Source organism: Lepidochelys kempii, chromosome 6, assembly GCF_965140285.1.
Source record: "Lepidochelys kempii isolate rLepKem1 chromosome 6, rLepKem1.hap1, whole genome shotgun sequence".
Taxonomy (NCBI): Eukaryota; Metazoa; Chordata; order Testudines; family Cheloniidae; genus Lepidochelys; species Lepidochelys kempii.
In genome coordinates, this window is record NC_136385.1 from 73,866,778 (window position 1) to 73,894,737 (window position 27,960).

Here is a 27,960-nt window from a genome sequence, read left to right on the forward strand (position 1 = left end):
AATCCCTATTCCATGACAAAATATCTTTGAGCTATAATGTATCTATCTTTAGATGTTTTTTTCCTCAAAAAAACCATTTTATCAAAAAAATCTGATTTAAATAAAAAAAATTGGATTTATTTTATTTTTAAATCATTGATTTTTATCCACCCTGCAGAAATCCCAGAACACAAATTCCCCCAATGACTGGAGATGGTAAGGGGTGTGCTTCTTACAAGATACAGTCCCTTGTTCACAATTCTCTCTTCTCCAGGCAGTAAGCTGAAGAGTTAGGTTTCAAATGCGTTCATTGACTTTTGGTACCCAATCTGACTCACCTTGGGCCGGATTTTCAGCGGTACTGAACACCGACGACTCCAACTGAAGTCAATGGGAGTTGCAGCTGCAGACATTCGGCACCTCTGAAAATCAGGCTCAAAGTCTCTCAAGTTTGGCACCCGTAAAATGAGGCCAGCATCCACTTTTAACATTTTGGCCTTAGTCGACCGGCTAGCAGGTGTCTGACATTTTTCAAAGCCCTGGTCATAATATCCCTCTGCAATGTTCACAACCCAACCACTGCAGTACTGCACTTACTAATCCTTGGGGAGTGGGATGGGGGAGGTAAATCCCTTCCTATCCTTCCCAGTTTAGGGGTGTGGATAATGCCACCTTGCACTCTTAGCCTGATCCTGCAGGGGTTCCAATTTTTTAATTTTTATTCCCACTATTGAGTCTCAGGGTGCATAAAAATAGGTTTGAAAAAAAAAATCAGCTTTTATTTAAATTACAGGGTTTTTTTTTGTTTTTTTTTTAAATGAACCTATTTAAAAATAAAATTTCAAATTATGGCAATGTATGTTAAGGCCTAAACTTACCCTTGGCTATACAATAATTTAAAATTTTATAAAAAGAACATTAAGCCATACATATGCTATCTCTCCCGAGTGAAACTATGAGAGATAGCCACTGGATTAGACAAGATTATGAAGTTGTCTGGCAAGTCTCCACTCATGAGGATACACAATGGAGCCGATGACACAGAATCGCATGGAACTGTTCAAATTAGAGAGGACCTCAGGCACCTTGGAAGGTAGCAAAAGAAAAGGAGAGTCCAAGTGATTTCATTGGAAAGTCTACCAATCCAATGAGCAAGAGAAGGCAGAAAATACAGGAGGTGAATTTTGGCTGCACAGTTGGTGAGAAGCTACAGGAAGAGGTTTTGTGGAACACTGGCCCATATTTCAGTGAAAAAGGGAGCAATAAAAACAGGATGGCCGGCATCTCACAGATTGGGGGCTAACCTTCTCTGTAGGAGACTAGCTGGAGCAAGAAGAGGTGCTAAGGAGGCAAATGCAGTACAAAACTCACACTCAAGATGTCATGAACAAATTGAATTGATGTGACAAAATACGTGAAGAAAAGACATGTTTCCACTGTTTATATGCCAATGCTAGTTGTTAACCGGACTTTTAAGAGGAATTAGAAATTCTTATTGATGAGGAAAAAATATATACAATTGGCAATACTGAAACCTGGTGGGACAATTCACATGACGGGTTATCACCTATTCAGGAAGAACAGAATAGGTAAAAAATGTGTGCATGGCAGGCCACTCTACATTAAGACACCATTACCTGTTTTATAGTTATTGATAATTCAGAATCACAGGATCTTGATTACATATGGATCAATTTGGTAACTAACAAAGCCCAGCATGTGATCTAGTGGGGGTGTTTTACAGGCCACCGAATCAAACCAGAGAACAGAGTGAGTTATTCCTTACAGACAGGTGCTTAATGTATTGACAGAAATGGTGCTGTTATTGAGGAATTCAATTTAGGAGACATATGCTGGAGGTCTCATGCAGCAATCAATGTATAGTGTAATCAGAAGTTATGAAGACTAGAAAATGGTTAAAGGAAGCTAAAGACAGAAAAATCCATGGCTAGCCAGGCTAAGGACAATAAGAAGGCACTTCTAAAGAATATTAGAAACTAAATAATTCCTAGAAATGGTATGGGGTAAATGGTGGATTCTCTGTAACCTGAAGTCTTTAAATTGTGATTTGAGGACTTCAGTAACTCAGGCAGAGGTTATGGGTCTATTGCTAGAGTGGGTGGCTGAGGTTCTGTGGCCTGTGATGTGCAGGAGATCAGACTAGATGATCATGCTGATCCCTCTGGCCTTAGTCCATTAATGTATGTTTATTGCCAAGTTTTAAAGAAAGTCATATCAATGAACTGGTGGAAGCATCTGAAACCAGGGTTTATTGAAGTGCTAAACCAGTTTTTGACACCAGTAGCCTTTTCTACAGATGCAGACAGAATATTTTCTTCATTTCAGTTTATTTAAATTAGTTCAGTTCAATGACTAGTTCACTCAGTGATGAAAAAGCAGGAAAGCTTTTCTTCTTTTTCCAATCTATGAGTAAAAACTAGGTGTAGGAGGGGGAGATCTACCAGTTCTACAATCTTGGAGAACATGGTAACCACAAGCAATTAGTTCAGTTAATTAATTAACTACACCCACATTCTTTGTTTATTAAGTCAGTATCAAAACATTTTTTACATTTAAAAAGCTTTTCTCTTATGTATCCAGGACTTAAGGCAGTTGCGCTTAATAAAAGTGTTTTTGTGCATTTAAATTTATGAAATTCCAGCCAGTTTGACACACATCAAATACAAAATTAATCTGGTAAATACGAAATGAATCCTTCAACATTTTCTAACAATAAAAAGAACGTAAAAATTAAGATTCAGAATAAATGTAAATTAAATAAACATTTATAGATATAGTGTATCCTCCTGGTTAGCAAAAAGCAGCAAATTTAGCGTAAATGCTATATTTATTTAGGAATCAACATGTCTTAATGGATTACCAACTAATAAAACAACTTTTCTTTTGGAAAATAACTAAACAAAAACTTTTACTACGAGTAAAATACTTTACTACTAGTCATTACTAAAAAGAAACCAAAAATGCAAAACGTGATTAATATCTATTTTTTAAAATCAAGGTTTCCTGCTTGCTGATTTAAATGAAAAAAAATTGGTGATTTAAACACTTTTGATTTACGTAAATCCACGCTGCTCAGTTATTCATCTTGAAGTCTGGCCCAAAAGCAAGTGTTATTTCTCCTGTGCTGTAACTCTAATTCGACATGTGTGTCCTTATGGGCGCTACGCTTCAGCAGTGCATGCACCTCTCAAACCCTCAATCAGAGGCCTCAGGCTCTGCTAGCTAGTTTGGTCTATGCAGCCCTTGTGCAGACACAGAGGCTATATAGGCATGCATGGGCAAATTGCCCTCAGCTGCTTCTCTACTCAGTCATCCCCTAGGCAACAACCAAAGGAGAGGGGAAAGAGGGCAGATAGTGGAGCACCCATAGGGATGCACATCTTGAAGAATGACAGTTACCGCACGGGGTGAGTAACACTTCCATCTTCAAGGGAGGGGGGCTGAGCACCTGCAGACTCATAACAGGAACAGATACAACCCAAAATCAATTTTGAAAATCGGAGCAGAAATGGGAGCCCACCCTTTAAATCTATTTGCAAAGGATATGAAGAGCCCAGACTATCTCCTAAACTGCTAAGGGACTGCCAGCTGCCCTGGTCAGAAAACAGGCAGTTCTCAACTAGCCTGGAAAGCATAGGAGCATAGCCTTGCACGACTGCTGAATGCTGCCATATGGCCAAAGAGTTGAAGACAGATCCTTATTGATGTCCAAGGACTTCCTTGAAATCATCCCTATCAGCGTTGACAGAGTCACAAATCTGGCTGTCACAGAGTCTAAGTATGCTCCTATATAAACTGGATCCTTTGCAGCGGTACTAACATGGATTTCTTTGCATTCATCAGTAAGCCCAACTCTCATAACACAGCAAGGGCCTTCTGAGTGGATGAGAACACTGCCTCAAAAGAGTGGCCTTCGAGAAGCCAAATGTTAAGATACAGGAAGACGAGAATCACTTCCTGCCAAAAGGTAAGCCACCAGTACCGTTGGAACCTTCAAAAAAACACCCTTGGGGTCAAAGATAGGCAGAAGGGAAGCACTCAATACTGGAAATGACCTCGGTCTGCGGCAAAGTGTGGTTATTTCTTGTGTGATAGGTTTATAGTTATATGGAAGTAGGCATCCTACAGGTTGAGGGACAAAAACCAGTTCCTTTCCTCTAGAAAAGAGGTTCTAGTTGCTAGAGTCATCATCCTGAACTTTTGAGGCTTCATGAACTTATTTAAATTGCCTTACATCTAAGATTGACCTCAGTCCTTTATTGGTTCTAGGAAGTATTTTGAGTAGAGCCCCCGCCTCTGTAAGGGGAAAGGACCGGGTCTATTGCTCCTACCCCAGAACGAAGTCCATCTCTTGTCTTAGTAAAAGCTTGTGAGGTGGTCCCTGAAGAGGGATGGGGATCCTTGTCATAAGGGGTAGTTTGAAAAATGCTGCCTCCCCCATTCATTCCCAGCATCTGCCATGACAGAGTTAGGTGGGTGATAGGAACATAAAGAGTTGGAATCCTTAGGGGGCCTGTAGTACTTCTTGTCTGCCTTTTTTGTACATTGGTGGAATAGTGGCTGGCGTCTGCCATACCATCTTAGCTGGAACCAGGAGAGCCTCATTAAAAGTAGCACAACTCTGGAGCATGTTGCCAACTGCAAAATATCTAGCAGCTTGATCTTTGACCTCCTCCAGAGGGATCTGCAGAGAGTGTAATCTACCCTTCTAATGAGGTCCTGGAACTATCTGAAGTCATCAGCAACAGAAGGAGGGAGAGGCATAACTGCCTCATTGGGAGACAACTGTGAAATGGGAGTCGCAGGGGAGACTCATCTGCCCTCGCCTCCAGGTCCTCAAACATCTCCTCCTGTTGTGGAAGATTAGAAGGATGTCAAACCCCGATTTCCCTAACAGACAGTACTAGTGGTCTCTTGACCTGTCCATGGGCGGACCATAGGTGAACAAAATCATAGAATATCAGGGTTGGAAGGGACCTCAGGAGGTCATCTAGTCCAACCCCCTGCTCAAAGCAGGGCCAATCCCCAATTTTTGCCTGAGATCCCTAAATGACCTCCTCAAGGATTGAACTTGCAACCCTGGGTTTAGCAGGCCAATGTTCAAACCACTGAGGGTCCCAATATCGCCATTGCGGCGGGTGCGGGGGCAGGGCGCCCCACACAGGGTTGGTTCCATCATCCTCAATGAGCTGCAAAGTCCTCCCTGCACAAGGGCAGATTCCCAAAGGGATAAACAAAAGGAGCACTTCTGGAATGTGTGGGATTGCCCCAGGCAGACAAACACACACTTGGGAGTGTCCGTTGCAGACTAGGATAGCCCCCAGCAAGAGGCACTGTTTGAAGCCTGGTGAACTTGTTATACCCAGCCAGGAGGACGACAAGATGCTCAAGGGAAAAAAAAAAGATTGAAAAACAGTTTTTTCCTAAAAAATATATATATATATATATACACACACACACACACACACTAACATCAACTCTAAGTTAACTACCTTTGATAGAAAAAAAGGTAAAGCGAAAAGGCCAAGTACACACTAGGTCAGTGGTTCTTAACCTGGGGTGCGAGACACCCTTTCTGAGGGTGTGAGACATGCCAGATTTTTTTTTGAAGGTAAATCAAAAACCACAAATTAAGCACAGGCATGTAAGTACAACTACTTTGTTTCGTCAAACCTATGTATTTATTAACATACATTTAACGATTACTGTAATATACAAACAAAAAAAAAAATCTATCTAGGTTTAAAGAATTGACCTACTTCAACAATTTTTGATAAGGGGTGCGAGAACATATTTTGAGAACCAAAGGGGTGCAGGCTGCAGTAAACGTTAAGAACCATTGCACTAGGCAGATACGCTAGTGTTCCATCTTGGACCAAGAAAGCAGAGAAGGAACTGAAGGCGGTTCGCCTGTGCACCCCTACATAGTCTCAGTGTCTGCCACAAAGCAGCATAAGACATCACAGGCTGAATGGGAACGGTTAGCTAGAAACCTCTCATCAAGGGCTCGAGAGGCATATGCGCACCTGAAGGGGAACGCTCATAGGAGCGCCACTCAAAGAAGTTTAAATTTTGCAAAAATAAGCTTTTATTAAAAAATAAAATCAGATGAATTCCACAAGTTTTGAAAAAATTTATTTTGAACATTCTACCTCAATGTTTGAATCCTGAGTACCGCAGCACTAAGTAGTGAAACATCATTAATTCTCATGTACATTGTACATGAAAAAAAGCACAGGTAAACAGCATAGTGACAACCAGATTTCAAAGTTTAATTATCTGAAATGTTTTAAGCAAGGAATTAGTTTTAATTATAGGTTGTAAACAAAGTGATCCTTTATGACCAAGAAGGGAAGAAATCAGGATGAATAGGAGAGGATAGGATGCTCATCTAACTTTTTTAAAGGGTGAGAATCATTTGGGTCTGGTTCTCAGATATAAATTAGCACAGCTCTACCCTTTTTATTTTTTTGTTAGTAAAACTGTTCACCTCCCTTAACATTTGCCTAGATACTTAAGATTAGTAAAATATTCTGAGTTAAAAGCCTCAGTAACAGAGCTGTACAAATAATCAATTTTTCAGTTTTCTGACTGAAATGGAAAAAATAAAAATGACCATTTTGATTGATCCAAGAAGTTTTTCAGTTCCTAATAATATAAAACAGAGGAAAATATTGTTTTGGGTGGAATGACTCTGTAGTCTCGTGGTTAGGACACTCACCTGGTGGGACACACCTGGGTTCCAATCACTGCTGCAATTAATATGTATACAAAGTGGAACAGTTTCAGAAGGAGAAATGGAGAGAGACCCTCTCCAGAACAGCCCAGAGCACTCACCCACATTGTTAGAGTGCCAACTTCAAATCCCTGCTCTGAATTAGGCAGAACACGGACTTGAACCGGGATCTCCCACATCCTAGCCAAGTAACCTAGCCACAAGTATAAGGAGGGCAGCACTATTACTGCCTCCCTCCAGTGGTTTTGTGAATAGCACTTAAGTTCTCATGGGAATTTAGTCGAAAAAAACTTTGGCTGTGACTGGTCAATGTGTGTCAAATTTGCAGTTTCAGTTAACCCACAAACTACATTTTTTGACAAATCAACTATTCATCCGAAAAATTTCACCCAGCTGTACTCAGTAGGCATAATCACCCTGTGGATGGAAAACAGGATTCCCACTGTCACTTTCCTAATTCATGGAACAATATTTTCAGCCAAAAACCCTTATCTGTATTTGAAATAGCGACTGGTCTATGAGGAAACAGAATGACGACATCTGTGGGATTTCAAAATACATTATTCACAAGTCCAGGTAACTGTTCTCTTTCACAAGCAAAGTAACAGCTATTGCTCAAGGAGACAGTCAATATTACTACTTTTTTCTATTCTTTTCTCTCCATCATCCAAATCACCGTGAAACAACATGCTTACTCCACACCACTGCCCAAAAATTAAAGAAAATCAGCACACCTTTTCATCTGTCTCTTGAATAACTCTGCACTTTTAAAAGCCCATCATCTCAATTCCAGCCCAGAATTTACATTATTCAAAAAAAGCTTTTATAGAACTTTAAAAAAAATAGAAGGGCTTTATTTATTTTTTTTAAAATTCCACTGGAAGCAGTTTAACCAAACATACATTCTACCTTCTACGTTTGCAACTCGAGCAGCAGCTCTGAACTTCTGAAAGCATCCGATGAAGTGAGCTGTAGCTCACGAAAGCTCATGCTCAAATAAATTGGTTAGTCTCTAAGGTGCCACAAGTACTCCTTTTCTTTTTGCGAATACAGACTAACACGGCTGTTACTCTGAAACCTGAAAGTAAAAGTGACCTGAAACAAAACAAATTGACAATTGATTTTCAATCCACATGCCACGAGAAATGCAAAAAATAATGGAAGATTATTTCTTCTGAGGTATTATAGCACAGGCTTCTCATACTGGGTCTCAAATGAAACCGGTAGAACATCCCTAGGTCATGGTTTTGGGGGCCTGTTAAGTAGTTACAGTAGTCTTGTATACCACACTGCAACACAGCTCTTGACACCAGCTACCACCACCTCAGGTCCTAGAACCTTCCAGCCAAAGGTTACATTTCTGCAAGAGGCTAACGCTCCCCATTCAAGTTAGATAAAGATGAATAAAAATGGCTAAATATCATGTTTTAAGACTAAAATACCAAAGGATGTTCAATTTCTATGTTATCTACGCATGTGTACGTATTCATAATATATACACAGATTTTTGCAGCAGCTCAATTGTCACTGTAGGCAAAACTGCTTTGCTAATTCCACTGCAAGCCTTGTTTTAACAAACACCCCTACTTTTTTGATGAATATACACAATTTGTTTAAAGTGTGTGTGTAATGTAGGCGAGAAGAAGTTCCTCAGAGAATTTCACAACTCTAGCTGTTTTCACACACTAGTCAGTCAAAAATTAGCACAAAAGCTAGTGCAGTATCTCACTACTTCTCATTCTGTTTTTCTTAATCGCGTATATACTTTTTAATTCCTAAATTGGCATCAGTACTGTTTGGTCTGTATGCTCTAATATAGCATAGTTAGAGTTATGAAAAGAAATGGTAACTTATTAAACAGATTACCCACCATCTCCCTTGGTGGGCAAAGATACATAGTCTGGTTAGCCAGCAAGCACAACATTGTTTTGATTTTTATGACCACTTCCAATTTGACAATAGAACATGCTATGAACTCTAAAATTCAGCCACTTGTGCATAGACTGGTCACTAGAATTTTCGTTTTGAAACAAAATGTAACTGTCTTCATCAGATTAGAGGATCTCCACCAGCTTGAGTGATTACAGTTAATTGCCTGGTGATTAATTTTTTCATTACTAAGCAACTAGCACTTAAACATTTAAGTGCTAAGCATTTAGCATTCCAGAAATACTAGCAGTTAGGGAGTAAAGCTAGTGGGGTTGGGAGGAACAGAGCATGAGCAGGGGTCTACAGGGAAAATAGGACGCTCCACGTTTTGCCATGCAGGCACCTTTGGCAGCTGGCAGACCTGCTAAAGCCTGATTAAGAGGAGTCCTGCTCTGGAGAACAACATATGGTCCAGTGGAGTGGAATTTCCCTTCCTGAAGACCTTAGCATAAGAGGAGAGTGGATTGGCAGAGGGAGGCTGGCTGGTGGTTGGAGCCAGGGCACCATCTCTCCCAAATGTTTGGTGCTCGAGATGTAGGCAGGCTGGGAAGCCAAGTCTCCTTTTGGGCCATGGCACCACAGCCTGCCCCAAACCCAGAGAGCAGGGTGGAAAGTCCCTTTTTTCCAGATGAAATGACTGGCACCGTATAATATCAGATTTACAAAAGAGAGGAGAAAATTCCAAAACAGAAAAGTTTAATTCAATAGTAGGCAAACTATGCAACTCTTGTTAAAACATTAACAATTATGAAAGTAAAGCAATTCAGACAACAACAAACAGGAAGTCTCAATACCAGCACCCAACAACCTTAATTCTGTTCCTGCTCCTGTGGTACCCTTTGAGGCACCAATCTAGCTCCCATGGAGACTGATCTGACTCTTACATATTTAACTGTATAGCTAAAAGTTATTTGACTATACATATATTAATTAGTTCTGGATCATTCATTGCGACACACACACCCACTCACCCCCCTACCTGTTTTAATATAACGGACAGTGTTTGGTGATGTGGTTTGGGATTATATTTCATCTATGTCCAAATAGTTACTGTTGCATGGAATTTAATCATTAAGAAAAGACTGCAATTTGGATGTACTTATTTATAACGGTGATGGGTGCCCACGGGGTGGATTGCTTTAAATCAAAGTGGTTTAAATCATGGATTTTAAATCAGCAAACAAGAAACCTTGATTTAAATCAATTTGATCAAATTTTGCATTTGTACTCTAGTTATTTCCTACAGAAAAAATTCTCATTAATTGGCAACCATTAAAACAAACCGGTTTGCAACTAAATATAAACGTTTAAACTGAATTTGATACTGTACTTTTTACAAACCAGGAAAATACACATCTACACACATTTAAGCAATTATATAGCTAGTTTACATTTATTAAAACACTTTTTTTTTTTTTTTACACAATTGTTTATGGTTAAGAAATGCATCATTCACAATTTTCTATTTAGGAAGTGACAAATTTTTAAAACTCGTTTGTGTGTCAAGCTGCATTTTAATGCAAACTGAGCTAAATTAAAAATGCACAAAATTTATTTAACAAACAAAATTTAAAAGTGCTATCTTAAAGGGGCTAATTCATAAGAAAAGTTCAGCAAAATACATTTTACATTTAAATATAATGGATTTATTATTAATAGATAAATTCACTAAGTACAGATAGCGCGTCCTAACTGATTGTATCTGGTCACCATGTCCTTCAAGTTTGTTTTTAGAAGCAGTAGATTTCATCCTCGCTTAGTTTTTATCCAGAGATTGGAAGAGGCTACTGCTGTCCAAAGCTAGTTTAGCAGTTCAGACTCCAGATCAAAGTGCTTAGCTAGTACTTCTAGCAGTTCAGTGGTTTGATTTTTTTTTTTTTTTTAAAGAAAAGTCAAACACATTGCTTGAATTTTTTTTTATTTAAATGATTTTAGTAAGTTATAGTAAGTTTAGGCCGCAATATAGGTCTCTAAATTTGAAATTGAGGCTTTTTTTAAAAAAGTATTTAATTTAAATTTAAAAAATTAGAGTTGATTTTTTCTGAAGTTAAGACATTTTCAATACAACAATTCAGACTATCAAAGTATTTCTTGATTTTGTTGGTTCTTTATGGTTGGAAAATAGGCCAGATTTCTAAAAAAAAAATAAATCTCTGAATAAAATAAGGTATAAATATTCATGTATAGTTTTGAGTGAAAGCTAAGGGATCAATGTTTTTGTTCCTTTAGGCTAATTGTGAGTTCTCTTAAAGGGTTTTAAGGTTTTTTGGGGGAGTTGCTCACTGAGGATTTCTGTTCAATGGTGTACGTGCACACGCATGACTGGGTGTGATGCTGTATGGAATTTGACGGACACTTTAGGATATCATGAATACCAATATTGTAAAATTGCAATGGGTTATGCCATATATGCCATGTAAGGTATCTGCAAACATTTTATAATTTGCCAAGTATGATAATCTCATTTATGTGTTTGTATCAACTTTGTATTTTAAGTTTTAGATGTATGGTATGTCTGTAGTTCCAAACTTATGCTTTGGAAGGGACATCTGGGTGACACCCCCAGACAGACTGGCATTAGCACCGTCTAGCCTGCTTGACAGCCCATCAAGGGACACCAGCTATACAACTGACCCATTGAGAGAAGGAAAGGGATACACCTTATGACTCAGCAAGGCATGAATGGGCATACCTATGGACAGAACTCTAAGGCTTCCAGGACATGTGCTGGGCAGCTTGTTTTTGGAACAAAGGAAATCAAGCTGCATGGCAAAAGTCTATAGAAGGCAGCTCCATCTTCTGCTTTTTGTCTTCAGTTCTGCTTCTAACCTCTGGAGTAACCTTCCTACAAATGAAGTTCTGAACAAAGGACTGAATGACCCATCCAAGCTGTGGATGTGTTCGAGGGACTTTCAAGCCAGCAGACTCACTAATACTGCTGGGAACCTGATGGACTTTGTAGTCTTTGTATGTATGTGACTGTTTTACCATTTAACAATCTCTTCTTGTTCTTTGTTTCTTTATAATAAACCTTTAGTTTTAGGCACTAAAGGATTGGCTGATAGAGTAGTATTTTGGGCAAGATCCAAACTGATACTGATCTGGTAACGTGGCTGATCCTTTGGGGTCAGAACAACAATAACTTAAGTTCTCACCGTGCTGGACCTTGGTGCTGATGGAGAGCCAGCGAACTGGAATGCAATGAAGGGCTGTGTGATTTCTTTTTGCTTCTTGATAACCCCAGTGTCGGGATCAGAAGCACAGTCAGTGACTGGCTGGGGAGTTTAGCTTCAGTGTTGCCCACTAGTCTTGGGAGTATCTACTCTACCTTTTGCAGCCTGCCCTGATGTTGGCATTACCAGTGAGGGCTGCCTAGGCACCACAGGTCATAACTGGGGACTTAAAGTTGGTGTCAAAATTTATGTAAGCTTAGCTTAGATTTTTTTTTTGTTTTTAAGATGTATTCACTGGTATGTGGTCTTTGGAATTGCACTTAACTCAGAAGGAACCATAAAACTTCTAAAAGTCCGATGCAATCACTTTTCTGTACATAAGTTTCATGTTTTAATGTCCAATATCTCTGGCCCTTCAGTGAGAGGCCTCAGTGGGAAGTGCAGGACCTCTACTTTCCAATGGTATAAAATTCCTGCTTCTAGATTCTTTAACAAGGGCATGAAACATCTGACTTTAAATTGTGATGTTTATATCTAGAAAACAATCTGACTCAGTGCTGAATAGTGCTGGCCTGAGGCTCAAGCAGGGGATATTTGGAGGGAATTCTACATCAGTAGGGACCAAAGGGAACTTCCCTTGCAGGTTGATAATTGAGAAGATGGTGTCTATTTGAAGCAGCTCAGGGGTTTGGAATGTTAGAATAAATCCCAAGGGAGATGGATTCGTGAAGCAGCTACAAGTGCATGATAAACTGTAGTCATGTGACAAATTTTAATCACAGCCATCACCTCCACATGTGATATGCCTGGGAACATATGCATGGGTGTGATAAAAAGGTCCTACACCAGAATTAGTTTAAAATTGTGGCATTATTCCATCTGGAATTATGAGAAAGGTGTCTTCCACATTATCTGATAGTCAGCAAAAGGATGTCAGAACACAGCTATGTTATTCATGGGGGAGATCACGGTCTAATAACTTAGTGATCTTAGACCTTAAGGATTCCATGACAGGGACTGCTATCATAGCTGGCTTCCATAAGAAGCCAGAAAAGGCAAGGTCCTCTATGACCAAATTGCTCCTCTGCTCCTGTGGGTATGTATTTGGCCTCTGATGAGTAAGTCCTCATCAGTGAAATTAGTACTCCACATTCATTTACTTGTTCCTATGAAAGTCAGAATGGCACGGTGCAAGTATAGTAGAAGAGTCATTGTTGTAGGCATTATGACCAGCTACAGAATGACTGCTGGTGAATGTCATAGCTCCACTCATGCCAGTTTCTGACCTAAAAGGCACAGGCATCTTCCTTGGTGCAGAGAGCTCTTAAAGATGCAAGAGCTGCAACCTGCATTGGCACTGGGACAGTTGCATCATGTCAAAATGTCATCAATCTCAAAGCAAACTGAGACATGAAACTGAAAAACTGTAGGCAGTCAACATAGACCATCATTAAAAATAAATAAATAAATCAAGGTTCCCCAAATAATGCTGCAACTATACATACAGGATTATTTGAAGACTCTTGGCTCCTCATACCTTCAGAACTTCTGCAGAGGCGATGCCTCCATCAAGGGAAGACTGCAGCTTTGACATCAACACAACTCACCATGAAACAACTGGTGAAGCATATCTGGTGATTCTTGTAGATAACTGGATTTGCGCTCATTGGCGAGTGGTGCTAATGTCAAATTCAGATGCCTTACAAAGGGACATGACTCAGGCTTCTTCACAAAATCTTTCAGAATCATACAGGCAGGATTTATGGAAACATCTTGAGGGAGCCTTAAGAGAACCTTCAGGTATGCCCCTTGAAGCCAGACAGCTCTGGACAACACTGCCAAGCGGATCTGACATGTGTGCACATTATCAGAGCCCCAAGAACAAAATACAGCAATTGTATTCATCTGTGAAGGACATTTTATGGCCACATCAACTCTTCAAGAATTCACTGGGTTTCTTCTCTCTCAGACATCAAGGAAGAGGAAGACACCCTGAAAAAGAACCACCCAAAAGAAAAAAAAAAAACTTAGGCACATCAACTGCAGGAAAGGACAAATCCAGTGTCAGATCTGAGGGTCCAGCTAAACCTTGAGAGCGCTGATTGAGCAATAGAGGGTGTCATGACCAAAATGCACTAAGATGCAGAACTAACAAAATGCACTAAGATGTTGAGGTGGAAAGTCTGCAGTACATGATGTGGCAAGAAAGTTTCCTCAAAAGCATTAAGGGCATCAGTGCAAGATCACCAAGACAGACCCTTGGGGGCAAAAATAAAAACAGCTCAAATCTGCTAGCTTAAAAGGAGCCCAGACTGTAGTTTGTACTGTCTCTCTCATTCTTTGAGAATTTGTTAAAACCAACTGGAGAGAAGATCAGCGAAGGATACCTGAAGCAGAGAGAGCTGCCAGGTGGAGCAAAGCCAGAGTGGCTTCAGGAAACACTAGAAACTCCGTCTGGCCACAGAAAGACTAGCTGAGAGTTTCTAGGAGCTGAGGTACGGACAGCTGGGGGACCCGAGAATGTGGTGGCATGCTTTGCTAAGGAAAATATGTAGGAAATATGAAGAAAGAGTGGATGCAAATTTTAGTAGTTGTGGAATCTCCCTATGCTGACTCGTGGTTCTAGTTCTAGCCAGGAACCTACAGGCAGCCCAGAAACTGACAAGAATCCTATCAATTTCCTACTGCTGCTGTGAAAAGATATGAGTAACACAGGAAAGCAATGGTATTTGAGGAGTAAAAGCAAAACAATCAAAATTGAGGAATGTGGAATAATAATGAAGACCAGCTCTTTACCTACACCGCCCCTCTTTGCAGTAGCCAGGAGGGTCTGGATGAGGAGACTAGACAAAGTTCCTTCATCTTTCTAGCAAATTTTCTTTTTGGAGGGAAGGGTTGGGTCATGAAGGGGAAGGAGGATGTTTCAATTATGTAAGATACCTATTAAGTCAGAGGCTTCTATTAAAGTTGAAGCCCCCAAGTAGGGAGATAAAATTTTTATTAAAGCTAATGTTTAAAATCAAATTTTCACAAGTTAAGAGGGAAGGTACTGTACATCTGGGGTAAGGCTTATGATGGATTACAAGTATCAGTTACAAGGTTCACAGGATACATACATAGTACATAAGCAGCACAGACCCAGATTGCGGTGCGGGAGTTTTTAAAACGTCAGTGGATAAGTGGCTTCGAGAACGTCACCCAAGACTGTATTTAGAGCCCAAGTCAATATTAGTGTAGTGAATAAGTACATGGGTGGGGTGCATCCTTTGGTTAGTCAGGGAAGGAAGGAAGGGTGTTATCTCCCTGTCCAGCTTTCTCAATTACTCGACCTAGTACTGACGGTGTCCAGTGAAGATGTCTCTGGACCACCTGATGGTGTTGGACACCATGAGCTGTCTCATGAGCTGGGCGTAGCGCCGACTGACTCCGCACATTCTCAGTACTGGCTAGTTGCGTGGGTCCAACGCACACTGGGCTCCCACGGTCAGGGCATGACTCTGGACCTCACAACCCTGGGCTCTAAGGGTGTCGGCCAGTGGGGTGTATTTTGACACCTTACAAGCTTGGGCTTCATGGAAGGCCGGTGATCTGTTTTCAAACAATGTCCACCATGAGGACCTTCTTCTTTTCTGTGTCGGTCACAACAATGTTGGGTCAGTCGGCTGTCCGTTCCAGGGATGGCAGAGTCGACGGTGATCTTCCCCATGTACGGTGGGATGGCTTTCACCAGCAAGTTCTGGATGGTGTTGTGGCGGTGCTGCCAGGCTCCAGAGTGGTGCTTGCATCCACACAGGACACGGGGCAGCGTCTCGTTGGAGTAGCTGCACTTCCTGCAGCGCTTGTCCTGGTTGCCATGGCGGACACCTCCGTTGAGGGGAATGCAGTTGAGTCAGGCCCAGTGGATGAACTGCCAGTTTGCGAACCTGGTGAAGCTACATCCAGGGAGGAAGTGGTTGCTGGCATCCCACTTGCTGGATACCTTGAACACCTTGCCCTGGTCTGGCTTCCACTTGAGGTTCTCGGCGTAGTGGCAGCGGATGGCATCTTTCAGGTCCTTTCCAGCATCGTTCTGACAGTCGGGATGACAATGGCGTGGTGCGAGGTCTTTGTGTGCAGCACCAGTATTCCCAGCTCCCATTGCTTCTTGCACCACTTCCAGTGGCAGCCGATCCTCTTTTCTAGGCATCTCGAGGCGTTGTGGGCACAGGACCAGAGAGAGGACAGGTCTCTCCCGAACTCAGCCTCCAGGCAGCTGCGGAGGTAAATGGCAACATCCTGCTTGGAGGGGGCCCTGGCAATGTGTTTCCTGACCACGTCCCACACAGCTTCATCTGCGATGCTCCTTACCGTCGGGTCCGGGCACGTCAGGAGGCGGAAGTCGTGGGTGATCACCGCCACGTCGCACAAGTCGCCCCTCCAAGGTATGTTGGCGCTGTCCTGTCTGTGGGAAAATGTAGATGTCAGTGCTAGCCCTCTGGGGAAGGTAGAACCATTTCCTCACCAACTGCATGATGGTGCCGTTGGCCTTGTTCAGGGGCACCTTGGCCATGGCCAACCCCTCAGGACGAAGGAGATGCGGGGGATCAGGAAGGTATTGAAGGCATTGATCTTTTGCCAGGGGGAGAGCAGGGAGGAGTCGATTTGGGCCGTGTCCTGCAGGATCTCCGAGATGGTGTCTTCGGGGGTCTGTCAGACGCGTACTCCTGTGGGTGTGCCAGTACACTGGCATGAATCCCAGCCTCTGCCCTTTTCATAACAATTGGGAATGGCAAAAGGCTGGGCTTTTCACCAGGGAGCAGCCTGTGGACCTCATTAGCAGCTCTTCCCTACCTTCTGTATCAATGAAGTAAGTTTAGTCTTTCAGCCAGTATGCAGCAGGAAATCCTCAAGTCTGTGTATAAAATACTGCCCTTGATGCATCTTCTATTGGTTATGGCAGCGGTTCTCAACTAGGAGTCCGGGGGCCCCCTGGGGGGCCGCGAGCAGATTTCAGGGGGTCTGCCAAGCAGGTCCAACATTAGACTCGCTGGGGGCCCAGGTCAGAAAGCTGAAGCCCCACCATTCAGGGCGGAAGCTCAAGGCCTTGCGCCTCACCATGCAGGGCTGAAGCCAAAGCCCTAACAGTTTAGCTTCATGGGGGCCCCCCCAAGCAATTGCCCTGCTTGCTACCCCCTAACGCAGGCCCTGGCTTTTATATGCAGAAAGCCAATTGTTGTGCCACAGGTGGGCCGTGGAGTTTTTAAATAGCATGTTGGGGGGGCCTCAGAAAGAAAAAGATTGAGAACCCCTGGGTTATGGGATACCTGATTCTGTACCACAGAAGTTACCTCAGTAACTTTCCAAAGCAGCACATATACACACGATAATGTGCAGTAGCAGCAAGCTACTATCTTTCGGCTCAATGGTTTAAAAGGATGCTGCCAACCTAAAGAAATCTTTCAATGACTATTACAAGTACCAAAAAAAGAAAAAACCTCCTACATTGGTTACTTCATATATTTAATCAGTTTCACTGTTTTCCCAAGTTTGTGTGGATCTTCCATAGAGCCAAAGTGGAAAAAGTCTTAAATACAAAAATGTGATTGTAAGACCATAAAAATAGGCAAATGGCCTTAGAGGCAGGGGCAGTACTTGAAGCTATTTTAAATTCTTTTTTTAATTGAATAGATTTCATCTAAGCAGAATGCAGGCCCATCAAAGAAAGACCATCTCACTGTCACCTACTATACTGTTTTATTAGGGTTACTGCTGTTAACTAGATTTTAATAATGCTCGTGTGTATTCACTTTCCTTCCTCTCTATGGTCCATTTCTGCAATTGCCTCTGATGGTTACCTTGGAAACATATGCAGGTTAAACTGGATTCACGTCCACTTAGTGGTGGACGGATGGAGTTTTGAATAGGCCAGTGCATGGAATTCAGAAAACAGTAAGACTTGGGAGAAGTTCACATTATCTATTAAAAGAAAAAAAAAAAAAAAAAAGCAAGCAGCCATGCCCATGGCCCCCCCTACCCCAGCAAGTAGGGCAAGAGATCTATTATACCACAGTGGCTATGTGAGCTTATCATCATAAACCCCAAAATCCCTGCTAACTTTTTATACAGATAGCAAGACCACAGGCACCTTCAAAATTCCCACTAAGGTTTTATGGTTGTGTGGGTGATTTTAAGGTAAGGACAGGACAGTTCTTAATCTTGGTTAGTAACTTCAGGCAGGAGAGCTTGTGTAAATTAAGGCTACATCTATACAGTGAGCTGGGGGGATGATTCCCAGCTCTCATTCACATACTCACAATAGCTCTTATCTGAACGAGTGCACTAAAAACACAGTACTGTAGCTGCAGTGGCATGGGCAGCCTGTGCTGCTACTGCCCCTGTCCACCCCAAGGACACACCCAAGGACTGGTTATTCCAGGGGACAAGGGTGATGAGAAAACAGTTATGAATTAGGGCAGACAATGTCAAACCTGGGCAATCTTAAATTGAAAGAAGGAATCCGATTCCTCGCTTCTGGCTGGCTGGGGGAAAAGGCTGGGAGGGGAGGAGATCATTCTGAAGCGGGAACAAAAGATTACCAGCATCTCTGGAAATGCGTGGAAATTAGACTGCAGTCCTGAGGGCATTCTTGTAAAGAAAGCTACTTCTAAGGTCTCCTAATGGCTACAGAGACAGGACAACATTGCAGTTGTGGATTGTGGGTCAGCATTGGTACATTACACTGCATGCTGTGAGACTTGTTCAACAGTCATTAGAAATAACTGCGGTTATGCTCTAAAGTTATTTTCAATACCCTTGGTAGCACTGGTACAGTATTTATATCTCACAACCTCAGAAAAGCTCTCCACAGCACCATGCATATATGGCTGCTTCTACACTATGAGACGGGGGTGTGATTCCCAGCTTGCATATGCATAATCTGAGCTAGCACATTAAGAACAGTAGTGTAGCCACAGCAGCATGGGCAGCTGTGGCACAGGCTATTATGCTCTGAAGTTATTTCTGATGCTGGTAATCCTTGTCTGCCCTAATTCATAACTATTTTCTCACCTCTCTTGTCCCCTAGAATAACCAGTCCCTTAAGAAACCTCCCTTCTCCGCTAACTCCTTTGTGTTTGATTTCATCATTCTTCTGTTGCTCCCTACATTACTACAGTCCTCAACTTCTTTTCCTCAGATACCTTCCTCAACTTTAAGAGTCTGCTGCTGCCCACCATTCTATTAAACAATCTTTATTCCTGACCATACTTACCTTCATACTGCCAACCTTTTCTTAAAATGCTTTGTAGTTCACCTGGGCAACAGGAGAAACATCAAAGAAACCCCCTCCTCTCTCCTTAGCTGGTGATTTGCTTCCATTGTCCATAAGCTTGGCTCCATCCTTGAGTATGAACTTTCTCCTTACACGTGTTTATCTGCTCACTGACACTTTTGCAGCATTGCCCGCCTACCCCAATGCTTCAGCTTTACCTCTGTTGAGATATTCAGTTCCTCTCACCTCAAATATTTAAACTCCCTCCCCTCTTTACAGTCTCCCCAAATCCCAGTTTGTCAGACTTTGGGCACCTACAATAAAGGGTGACCATATCACGGCCAATCTCAGAGAGCTTCACTGACTCCCCATTCATTTCAGGATCTACTTCAAGTTGCCCTTTGTTTTTAAGGCTCTCCACAGACTTGATTCATCTCACAAAACTTATCTTTCATTCTGTTCCCTTCTCTACTTCTAGCACTAGCCTGCCCGTTCAGTCCAGTCACATAATTTTGCAGCTGCTGGTGGAAGGACTTCTGCAGAGCTCTTTCTGTATAACCCCACTTCATATCAAACTCAGTTGAACTGAGACTAATCTTTCTCCCTTGCCTAGAACACTTAGTTTCTTCTCCTTTACAGTTAAATTGTTTTATTTACAAATATTCTATAATCACTTGAAGATACAGTCTGTATAAGAGACACTATATACCTGTGCTGTACAAGGGGACAATTTAAGGAACACTTTTCAGTAAGGCATTCAGGGCCACATTCTGCAATAATAGAAAGCCAGCACGCTTAGGGTCTACCTTTGTCTCTACAGCTCTAAATTCTTGTTTAAAGAACAAGAAAAACTTTTATATAACTTAATGTCTACAATTTTAGTTTCAAAGAAAACTTTAGATAAATTAAAATATACTAAGTCACACATACATAAGAATTCACAAAAACCTTTGAGGTATTACTTGATAAAAATCCAGCCTACTTTGTTCAGGACATGCATACTTCCACCCCTGCACATTTTAGGCAATATTTTGAATAAATACTCTAACAATGGATAGAAGGAAACATCACCATAATTGGCTCACAGAGGAAAACCACATAATTAAGTTGTGGCTAAACAAGGAACAAAGTCACAGCCCAAGTTAACGTTAGAACTGACAGCCCTGAACTAAAGTGATAATGGACCACATTCAGAAATAAGATGCTGTAATAAATCCCATTTATTCCAATAAAAAAAATTATTCCACTTTAGCCATCCAGGTGCTTACTTGTATAGAGAGCAATTTCTATTAACATGTGCATCTATCACACATTAAACAATGCTACACCAAATACTTGCATATACACCTGAGTGTAAAGAAAAATGCTTCACTGCATTTTAGTCTTTCCTACTAGTGTATAGAGAGACAACATATACAAGCCCCAAGACATCTAATTTATGTACCAGTCCTTCCCAACACCAGTCATGTATAAGAATATTACAACACTGTAATATGCTGAGAGAGTTGGTGTATCAAACATATGCATGGTACCAGGCAATATTAAAAACCATGCCAATAATCTGTTTAACTGCCATTTTCACAACATTTACCTGTTCGAACTTAATTGTGTGTCTGCCTACGATTATAACTGAACATTTAACAGTGTACTTATCAGTAAATGGCACTGAAGCACACATGGTTAAAAAAACTTCCCTGAAGTGTTTTGGAACCAAACAGCCTTGCATTAGCATTAGTGTAGAAGAACCAGAAAATGAAAATGAATAGAACCAGTTAACAGCAAGAGTGAAACTGACCAGCTTAATGAAATCTAGAGGTAAAAATAGCACAATTATTTTCCCCCCAGTGTTAAGCTGTTAACTCATAGCTGCGAAAAGTGTATTACGAAAGTGAAGTTTCTAGCCCTGTCAATCACAACAACCTTAAAATGTAAGCCTCTGGAAGCACTGCTGCCATGATGTATCTGCATCCTGACACAGAGTATAAAAATATGTTTCTACCTTTTCATCTTAATAGGCGTTTATTAGCTGCACTTCACTGCTAATGACATACTAGCTACAGACAAGCGCACTTGTTTAGGGCAGTTGGACCTATGGCACATTATGTGTCCTGACATTCCATACCTATTTGCTGCCAGAAAAACATTCACCCTTCCAGCAGCTACAAAGGCAAATTATACAAGTAAGGTGGTGTAACTTGTCTTAGGGCTCTTAGAAAAGGGCTCACAGAAAATTTGAAGAGAGATCTGCATGTGCTGCTTAAGCTCAAGAGTTTTAGCTAAAACAGTGTAGTCTTTTATCAAAGTTTCACAGAATATTAAATGTAAATAAGTGATTAGCTGGACACACAAGCAGTAGAATTAGTTTTACCCATCAAAGCTTTTCTTCATTTCAAGAGCCCCAATTTAAGTAAATTTGTGTGACGCAGAACACCTACCCTTGTTCATGGAGTTTCATTACAAAACCTTTAAAGGGACATCAATTTAAAGTATAAGTCTACATGGACTTTTAAAACTTACAGTGTGGCTACAACTGAGATTGAGTGGAAGTTTGTTTGGTAGTTTGACTCAGTTTCACTCTTTTCCCTTTATACTGTTTCCCCTGCTGGCGGGTTACCCACACAGCAATAGGAAAATGGGATTGTAAAAATTACAATAATTGGCAAAGGAACAGAAGGCAGGTGTAAAACCCAAAATCATTTTGAAACTAACTAGATTTAATTTGACACTTTTCTGTTTGGACACTGTCAAATCAATAAAGACTCAATTTTGGTTTCATTTAAAATCTTTCTTAAAATAAGAGTATTTTGTTACTATGCCAATGGAAGAGTTATTTAAAGAAAAAACAGTAACCGAGACATTCCGCTGAAGTGTTTGTGACCCAAACATTGCATTCTTGTGCTAGTGCAGGAAGACCGAAAAGTGAAATTAACTATTTTGTCCAAAACACAACACTAAAAAAAAAAAAAAAAAAAAAAAAAAAAAAATCTTTATTTAAATCTTAACAAACAAAGGTGGCATGAGTAATATTTATAAGGAAATTTGTTTTCAAGCCCCCCCGCCCCCAATTTCAAAATTTATATTTATTCAACAGTATGTATTCAATATTCAGGATCCACAACATGAACTTAAGTAGCGAAGACCACTATGATTTAACTTTTATATTAGCACGTACAGACTAGGTACAGATCGGGTGCTATTGTTTGTGTATTTATACATCTGTAAATAGCATGTTTTTGCCCCAGTTAAGAAAGGCAACTCATGGTGTTAGGCACCATGCACATTCTAAGAAATTCCCTGCCTCAAGAGCGTTTACAATCTAAATCATGTTTTGCTATTTACATTCTTTATAAAGAACTGCTTACACAGCATGCTACCACAGATGCCACCTAAAACCAAGGTTTTAATATGTTCCACACACTTAACAGTTTGGGGAAATATCCAAAGATACGTACTAGACTGGCATTAGTGAATCATAGCCAATTTACTTGCTGTGAGCAATAAATTGCCTTGATGCCGAATGACATTTAAGGAGTATGGCAAAGAAGAAAAAGCCCTTCAGAAATCCCATGGAATGTAGAGGGAAATTCCAAAAAAAGTTTTACCAACATTTCCCTAATAGTCATATACAATATTATCCCTGACCATGGCATATTCTGTGGTATAAAATGTAGAATGTGTATTTTAAAGCATTTGGGTTTTTTTTCTTGTTTCAATGTTCGTTGAGGTGCATTAATTTTTCTGTAGTATGCTTCCAAGTTAACTTTACCATTTTTCTGAACTTCTGTTTTCATTTGATTATTCACAGGGAAGATAGATACTTGAGACTTTTAATTAGTTTGATCAATTAATTGGGAAGTGAGTTCTCTCTCCATGGTGATTTGTGTGTGTATATTCCCCCGTTCTCCCCCCCCCCCCATGTGTGTTTTGTGGTGGCTTGGTGAATATTAGATGGGGCAAAAATTTGTCTGGAACTTTGTGTGGGTGTGTAATATATTTGGACATTTTTGATGAATCTCAAAGTTCTGATGTATTAAGTCTGATAATCAGCAATAAATATACTAGTTTTCTGGTGGCCTGAGTTTAATGACAGAGTGTAACTGCATGCCTATGTTTGCCTAGGATTTCTAATGATTTTTTAGAATTGTTTATTTTGGATAGGTCTGCTGTTAAGAGCTTGGTTTCAATAATGAAGTATATCAGGTCAATGTTTGAAGGAGGAGTATACATTTCCCAAATAATTATTCATCACTATCTCAGTAAAATAACCATGTACTGCACAAGCACAATAGCAGCTGCTCACAATACACACTCACTGCACAATGACAATTATTGCTAAGACATAACACTAAATGAATCCAGTAGTTTCAACCAATGATGAAAATGAATAAAGGTAGTATAAAGATATCAAAGGAGGAGACCCGAAGGTGACAAAAATTACATTTTTTTAAAACGTTACTGTAAGCCATTTTAAATGCAGTGATGCACAACCTCAGAGGCTTTGAAAGTAACCAAATTCCAGCTAGAAATCCAGTATTATCAGCCCACAATGCTGCTATATAAAAAATGCATATCTACATTAATGCCAAAAATCTGAAGAGGGCTAAGTCATATTTTTTTCCAAGATTTGAGCCCAATATTCAAATGTGTCAGATTTCAACATCAACTACAGATTCAACCAAGCCAAATGCTAAAGTAAGTGTGGGACGATTTTAGTCACTGCTTATAATTGTCGATTTCTCAAAATGACAAAATCCATCATGGCACAAAAGTATTTTACTAAGGCAACGGCACTGTATTGTTCAGCATAACTGTTTCAGTAGATAAACTGGATCATCCAGATCCCACACATGAAGTTCCACAGTAAATTATTCTTCCCTCAACAGTAGTTCTGGGTCTTTAAACTAAATTGTATATCTATAATGTATACCTTATCAGTGAGGTCAACCTAAATTCTGCATCAAGGACCCCAGATTCTGCAGCACTCATAATACAGCAGCCTGGAAATGGAGGCTGCTTCAGCTCCATTTAAAAATGGAGGGATTTACTCAATTAAATATGAAAATGAATACAAACAATTAATGCAACATTCCAGGTGTTTAATCTGACTAAATTAAAAATTAAAATTAGTTTAACATAGTTTTGTATTGAAGTTGCAAAACTCCCTCTTAGAAGTTGTCAAGGAATCTGAAGTTTTTGGCAGCTCAGCAGGGGACAGTTGGGGTTTTTGGCACTTGAGAAAGTGTGGGGAATGATTTCAGATTGTGGTATAGTCACATTAGCAGCTGGATATTTCTGCTAAAATGATCAGCAGTGAACTAGTTAATGCTGGCATTTTAGTTATAATTAGATTTCAAAGGAAATGCATAGTACATACAGTGCATCACATTCGGAAGGTTTGCTTCACAATCATAAGGGTGAGAAACTTACGTTTTTAAAAATGAAAGCTCAGATTCTGGAGCAGTTTTGCACCCACAGAATCACAGAATGCACTGAGCTCTGCTTAGTAGTAGCAGTCTGGAATTATCATATTCTAATTGTGACAGACTGATGGATAGGTCAGTTAACTGTAGTACCAACTGCCCAGAAATGTTTTCTTAAAAGTTCATCTGCTCCTGATGAATATAACTTCCTATGTGAAAGAAGAATAAGCTGTATTCTTAAAAAAAAAATCCTGTTTGCAGGCTACTGTCTCTTTAGAAAGACGTACCATAAAGGCAAAATAAGTTCTAAATTTAACATTTTCAAAGTTGTCTTTAAAAAAAAAAACAAAAAAAACCCAAGCAATATTTTATAAGAGAGATTGGGTAGCCATGATGCACAGTAGAAAGTCACAGGTTGTAACAGGAATATGCTGGGATTTTAGCATCTTCGTTTATCCAGCTCACTGGTTCTCAAATCATAGTCCAGAGAGCACTTGCTAGTCTACAGAGATCTGGCCAGTCACATGGCGCTGGCTCCTGTGTCTTGCAGAAGCAGCTGGAAAGAAGGAGCCAGTGAAGCTGCCTCTATTAGAAGGCACTGCTACACAAAAGAAACAAGCTTCTCTCAGCAATGAGAGCCACCAACAGGAGAGAGAATATCCAGGAGGATGGGAACCATGCAAATAGGCAGCATGTGTAGGGGAAGAGGAGGAATGTTTAAAGTGAAGAGCAATGGAAATGGTGGATTTAATCCACATATACCCCAAACAGAACAAACCCTTATTACAGTAAAGCCAGTTAATTGCAATAAATACTCTATTACTACTACTGTAGGTAAACTATTGCTTTAGTTGCCAGACATAATTAATTCAAAACAAAGGAACAGTCCAGTCACTCTATTAACACATGATCTACACCATGAGAAAGTTTGAGAACTTATCTGCTTAATGAACATTTATTCTTAGTACAGTTATTCTAAATTTCTGGCATACCCATAAGAGCAATCTGCTCACAATAGCCACACAAGCTAAATACCTACCGTTATATATACGCCTTTCAAACTTCTGTTCAACTATAAAACAGATTTCGTGCCCTATATCTTACTTTAAAAATACTTGAAAATAAACACTATAATGAAACACTAAAAGCCTTTATACTTGCATAAGAAATGATATAGTGAGCATATACAGTCTGCTCTCTATCTATTTAGGTGTTACATCTAATGTACTCACAAATCCAAACTTGGCATTTCGCCCTGGAATTATATTAAGATAACCTTTCTCTGGAGGGGGAGATAGATGACACCTTGTTTTCATTCTCTGTGTGAAGTCCACTACCCTAACAAAATTCCTTCTCCATTTTTCTTAACATGGTGTTGCTTCAAACACATGCACCACAGGAGATACAAAAACATAAGTTTATGTTTTCCCCCCTTGCTAACACACTCCACTTGAATCAATATCAAGTGATTCTGTTTCTTGCCATTTCCAGAGAAAATCCATCAAGATTCATTTTCAAACATTTTTCCCTTTAAGGCTGTATGTAATGCTTAGTCACTTCTCCAGTTTTTTTCCCCTGTTTTAAATTGCCTGTCAAGTTGCCCAACATCTAGGAATCAAGCATTCTGTTTGTCTTTGTCCTTTAGAGCCATTTTAATAAGGACATCCGTCTCAGATTTTTTCCCCCCAAAAAAGAAGTCTGTGTAGATTTTGTAACACTCTCGGAATTAGCAAATTGTAAAATATTCTTATGACTTTAGAGAGACAGAGGAAAGGGAAAAAGATAGCTGGCCAACGATCACAAACCCCATTTGTGTGCTTCCCCCTGAGCTCATCACATGCCCTTCTCCACATCACTTGGAGTTTGTAAGTTAATTGTTTTATTACATAACTTTAAACCTAAAACTAATCCCAGAGCAAAACGGCCTGGTCACAGATATGATATGGCACTGATGATAGATACCGGGGACTCTCAACCCGAGCTCAACCCACCTGCCACAAAGGCCATTTCCTCTACTTTCTGTGGAAAGGGAAGCCGCTCAGACAACAGGGTGATGGGCGGGGTAAAATGGAAACAACCCACTATGTCCTTCAGCTCGCCTAAGTGCCAGCCTGGAGCAGGATGCCCTTTGCGGTCAGATCGCACCCCATCTCCCAGCCTAAGGGTTACAGACCCGCCCGCCCCCGCTTCGCGAGCTCAGGGGAGAGCGAGTGTCCTAATGGGCAGCTCCTTACAGTGGCTGGCTGAGCTCTGGGAGGCCGACGCAGCCGGGTCTCCCACCCCGAGCACACGCGAAGGGGAGCGGGGGCCCATGCGGAGATCTGGGGGGTGGGGAGAAGAGGCTCCGCCGCCCCAGCCCCACATTATCTGTCAGCTCATGCCGCCGAGCACGGGCCGCCCGCCCACATCGGGCAGAGGACTCCCCCGGGAGAGGGGGCTCGGATACCCGCCGGAGTAAACCAGCCCCCTCCTTCCCAGCCAGATCCGGGCGGAAAGTTCCTCGCCTTCCCGACCCGACCCGGCGCCCTAGGCAGGGGCGTCCCGCAGGAACCGCCTCGGGGGCGGCGGGAGCTGCATCCCCACCCTTCGGCGGCACCTGTTCCCATCACCCCGCTCCGCAATGGAAGTTACCCGGGGAGACGGAGCCAGCCGAGCGCCACAGCCTCCGCCGTGCGGGATCCCGGGGCGGGCGGAGCCCCGAGCACCATCGCGTGGGACTCACCGCCGCGCTCTCCCGCGCTGCTCCGTGGCCGGCCCGGCCCGGCCCGTCGGGGCCCAGGGCAGCCGGAGGCCCCGGCCGGGATGGAATCCAGCAGCTGGACCCCCCCCTGGGGCGCCCGAGTCCCGGGCTCCACGCTGCTGCGTCAGCGCCTCCGCCGCCGCCTCCCCCTCCTCCGGAGCCTCCCGGCTGCGGGATGGGGATGGGGGCGGCCCCCCGGGGCGCCGCGATCGGGCTCCTCACGCCCGCCGCGGCCGCCCAGCGCACACAGGCCGGGAGCAGGCGGCCGCTACGACTGGGACAAGAGGCTCCTCCGCCGCTGCCGCTCGGCTCGAACTCCCCGAAAGCAGCAAGCCCCTCCGTCCTCCTTCCTGCTTCCTCGTCCGCAGCCAATCAGCGCCCTCCCCACCAGGCCGCTTCTCCGCGGCCGCCAATCACACGGGCCGCTGCTAGCCAATCCCCGCTCCAGCCACCCGCCCGAGCCGGGCCAAGCGCCCCCCCACCACAACCGGGTCCCAGCGCAGGAGGCTCCCAGCAGCCACGGCATGGCCACCACCGCCCCAGGGCGGGGGAGGGGCCAGCTCCACACGAGCCTCGGCATCCCCCGCGGAGCATCGTTGGGCGAGCCCCTGACCCAGCCCGGCTGCCTGCCACCCCTCTAGGATCCCTTCCTCATCCCACACCCCTCCTGTATCCCCCCTGTACCCCATTCCTCCCTGTATTCCCCTAGAGCC

General features: G+C 42.0%; 1 protein-coding gene across 4 annotated transcripts in view; it reads right to left on the reverse strand.

The window, feature by feature from the left end:
- BAHD1 (bromo adjacent homology domain containing 1) overlaps window positions 1-27,627 on the reverse strand; it is a 68,649-nt gene extending 41,022 nt beyond the window's left edge. For 3 of the 4 annotated variants that reach the window (XR_012159465.2, XM_073348777.2, XM_073348780.2), the window contains exon 1: window positions 27,230-27,627. The gene's annotated coding sequence lies outside the window, so the exon portion shown is untranslated. Of the gene's footprint in view, window positions 1-27,138; window positions 27,201-27,229 lie in introns of those variants that run through there. The other variant, XM_073348779.2, reaches the window with a different exon arrangement.
- Between the last annotated feature and the right edge of the window lie 333 nt (window positions 27,628-27,960).